Consider the following 4,281-nt stretch of genomic DNA (forward strand, 5'->3'; position numbering starts at 1 on the left):
ATATATATATATATATATATATATATATACATATTAATACATATATATATACATATATATATATATATATATATATATATATATATATATATATATATATATATATATATATATATATATGTTTATATTTATATATATACACAAGTATATAAATATATATGTATTAAGGTATATATATATATATATATATATATATATATTTTTGGGCTCAAGCCATGTCGTCCTGATGGAAGTTCCTATAGGGTAGCTTCCTAGGGTATATTACAACTACGGCGATATTCCCAGAGAATTTACCTTAAGGTACCAGAATTCTAACTCCTGGAGCGAGTATCCCTCGTGAAAGGGATATCGCGACATATCAGAGGACGTATTCTAGACACGTCACATGGCAATCTACGACCTGAACAGAGATTCGTCTCGTAGGAGGGAGATTGACGAGATACGAATTCGGGAAAGAAAAAGGGGAGCCGCTCCCAAGGCTTCCCTATCCCCCGATTCGTATGCGTGCCTGGCGCCAATCCTGGCGCCATCTGTATTCCTTTTTGCGTAGCTTAACAACTCGGTGTTTTTTCCTGTTTTTCTCGCAAATCTTGGATTTATTCAGCTTTTCATGGCTTCTTCGTCTTCGTTGGCCTCGGATAAGTTGAGTATAGTGTCTGTTATGTATAAATGTAGGCTCTTGGTAAAATTTTGAGTGATTAATAGGATTAATCTTTGATACAAGAGCCGTAGCCTACCAGAGGTGTCCTGGACACTGTCACTCGCTAGGTATAAATTAGTTAGTCAGAGTGACATTCCTGGTTGTTTTGCTTAATAAAATTTAGCTATTTAGCTTTACATAGGATTTCCTTTCGTGCTTAGTATTATTTGGCGAAGTATTCGCCATTCTGGCCTACGCTAGGCCATGTAGCCTAGTCGTTTGGTCCTAGTACTTAATGCATGATTTTGGTTTTTCCGAGTGTAATTAAAATTTTATTGAAGCTTTAGGCTATATTTTATACATTTTAGACTGTGTGGAATATTTCCAAGATTGTATACGTGAGAGTTTCGGTGAATTAGGTAATCGATTCTCTTGGTGCCTAGGCTAATTGCTTATGGAGCCTTAGTATACTTTATTATACTCCCCGGTTGCTTTCTTTTCTTCGGAGAAGGTATGCAATCCCTTTCCCTCTGTTTAAGCCTTGGGCTTATCCCTGAGTGGTTTTTTCCGAATTTATTTTCGATAAAACTATACTAGGGTGTTACTGTACCTTCCTGTTCCAGCAGAGTCTGGTTCAAAGAGGGACAGAACAACAGAGTTTTTAGTCTGAGTCCGTGTTGTTTGGCTTGGGGCAGAGTCTCCCTCGCTGACCTAACACTTACAAAGGGAGCTGAGCTCCCTTAGGTCACTATCGAAGGTTTCTGTAGTTATGATTCCTTCTTGTGTGATCGACCAGACTAAGTCCTGTTGCTGTTCTCGGGGAGGATAAATCTTCCCTTGGGAGTAGCAACGCCTTCCTTGCTTTGGTGCTCTGGAAGCTGGCAGGTATTATACTACTGCGCTGGCCCTTTCCCTTAGATCTCCCTTAGGCTAAGACAAAGTTCTTGGCTGCGGGTGATCTGTCACTAAAGCAAGGTTGGCAGGACCCTCTTGTCCCTTCCCCCTCTATCTCCGTAATGGCCTAGCCATTACTGTACTGTACCTTGCCGGCCGGCAGAGCTGGCCGGCAGGGGTATTACTGTACCGTATGTCATTCTACTTCTGGACCTAGTATAGGTTGGGATATGGATTGACTAAGCCCATTGCCGGCCGGCAGAGATGCTGGACGGCAAGGGTCTTATGTTTTCGAGTGCTGCCCGGACCTCTCTTGGTCCCTCACCCATGCCTGCCGGCTGAGCCGGACGGCATTGGTCAAGGAAGCCTGAATTAAGTTTCTCCCCTTCCTTATATGCACTCTTTCGGTTGCCGGGCTTGGGGGTTGTGTACACTCTTATCCCGGCATCCATTCTATTTTCTTCTAGTGCTGTACCTGTCCCGGCTGCCGGCCTATGAGGCCGGCTGCCGGCCTATGAGGCCGGCAGCCGGGCAGGTGTAGTCTTCTGGTTCTTTTGCTGCCGGCTGGCATCGGTCTTGTACCTTTGCCGGCCGGCTTATGTCAGTCCTTGTCTGCCGGTCACACAGAGTGTGGCCGGCAGCTGGGTACTACCTTGTGTAGTTGCTGGCCGGCAATCATTGCCGGCCAACACTGGCTGTTGCTGGCCGGCAGCTGCTGCCGCCGGCACAGGCATGTGAACCAGAGGGCTGCCGCCCTATAGCTGTTAAGTAGTATACTTTAAAGCTAATTGTGGTGTGTGCCGGCCGGCAAAGGCAGGCCGGCACACATCCTCCTATACTGTACTAGTATTCTTCTGTATAGCATATACAGTAAGAAGAAAACTATAGTAAAAGTTTAGGTACAGCACTGTATCTTCTAACACTATTGTGTTTTCTTACACAGCCCTTTGCTGTTGCCCTCAGACAGGAAGCAGAGTTCTTCCCCGTCTATTATCCAGGATTTTTAAAATCATTGCCTAGGTGTGAGCTCCACCTGTTTCCTCTGGAAACCTTGCATTGGTTACTCTAGTAGAGATAAACCATTTTGATTTTATTATCTGGAAGGCTGCAACAATGGGTTGTGAGGGAAACACAAGTGTGTGTCTTTCATTTATGAATTGTTATGCTATACTATGCATATCCAGTGATACATAGTTCACTTGATACTCATGGAAATTTCTTCTCTTTACAGAAGGACACTCCGAAGTCGGGAAGTGCTTTCTGCAATGTCAGCAGCAAGAACCTCTGCGGACATGAGTTTTGTAGGAGACACGCAGCATACGCTGTCTCCAAGGATGATCTCCGGTATTGGGACCCTCAGGTATGTACTGTGTGCACTAACCTGATTAATGAGACATTTAAATAGCTAGGAAGAAACTTCGTACCTGGGTAAGGGGCTTCCAAAAGTACACTTCTGGCCCTTATCTTCAAGTGAGAAGATGAGGGCGTATCTTTTCCCTAAGGCATCAACTGATGCAGTGATTCCCCAGCCTCAAGAGGAGATCCCCTAAGTTCAGATCCAGGTGGATGCTGAAGTCGCGGTCGCGATGCAAGACATCCAGCTAAATGACAGGATATCTGATGTGGACGGGTGTCAGGAGGAAGACCTCCTTGCAAAAGCCCAGGATGAAGTTCAAGTCCCTCTACATCGGCCGGTCTCCCAGTAGAGCTGGGACAGGCCCTCTCTTCTATTGTTGGAATGATCCAACAAATGCAGAAGGAGAATCAGGAGAAGGCGGCTGCAATGGAACTGCGAATGCAGTGCCTTGCAGAATCACATGGGCCCCAGAAAAGCTCAATGTGAAAGACCTTCCTTTGTGCTCGGATGCTAACCCGTGGAGGTATGCTGAGCACATGTCGATGACGACTGGAAAGATCGTCATCTCGGATATGCTGGGCTCAGTTCCCCTGGAGGGTGGAATTCTGGCCCAGCAAGGCACCATATCCGGACTGTTATGTCCGGCTGAGGAAGGAACCAGCTTCAAAGGAGGAGGCAGAGCCGAAGGAGGTCATAGTGATGACCATGCTAAGGCTCAAGCTCTACTTTCATCTTCGATGAAAGAGAGGGGCTTCTCTAACTCAAAGGTAGCTGCATTGAATAGGAAGCTCCCTTCCTTTGTGTCCTAGCCTACTAGAGCCTTCCCCCTTTTTACAGAAAGGGTTTCTGGCTGTACTAAAAGCAATCGAGGCCGGCAAGTCTTGCCCCTCCCTAGAGGAGTGTAAACCCTTGTCGCTGGCCCTGCCTATGGACCACAAAGATTGGAAGGACGTCCATCTTACGTTCTAAGTGGGAAAGTTGGAGGCTGATATTGCCGGACGTCAGTTCGGCAAGGACCTCCCTAAGCTGTCTGACTTTCTTTTGCGAAGTGAGTTCGATACAAAAGAAAGACTGACTGCCTCATTGTCTCTTCAGACTACTCTCGAGACGATGGCAAGTGACCCCAAGGTCCATGAAATGTTCATGGTAGTGGCCAAGCCTCATCTGGCCACAGTGACGAACGACCTTTATGGCTTCGTCAAGGCAAGGAGAGCTTGTAGGGAGTTCGTGTTTACCTCGGCTACAGTGAGGCACGAACTAAAGAAACTAATCTCCTCCAACATTTGGGGAAAAGACCTTTTTCCCTACCGACTTGGTCAAAGAAGTTTTTGATAAAGCCACCTTGGAGAATAGAAACCTTCTCCAGAAGTGGGACCTGGCTATCAAAAGA

The sequence above is a fragment of the Palaemon carinicauda genome, chromosome 18 (assembly GCF_036898095.1).
Source record: "Palaemon carinicauda isolate YSFRI2023 chromosome 18, ASM3689809v2, whole genome shotgun sequence".
In the NCBI taxonomy this organism is placed as follows: domain Eukaryota; kingdom Metazoa; phylum Arthropoda; class Malacostraca; order Decapoda; family Palaemonidae; genus Palaemon; species Palaemon carinicauda.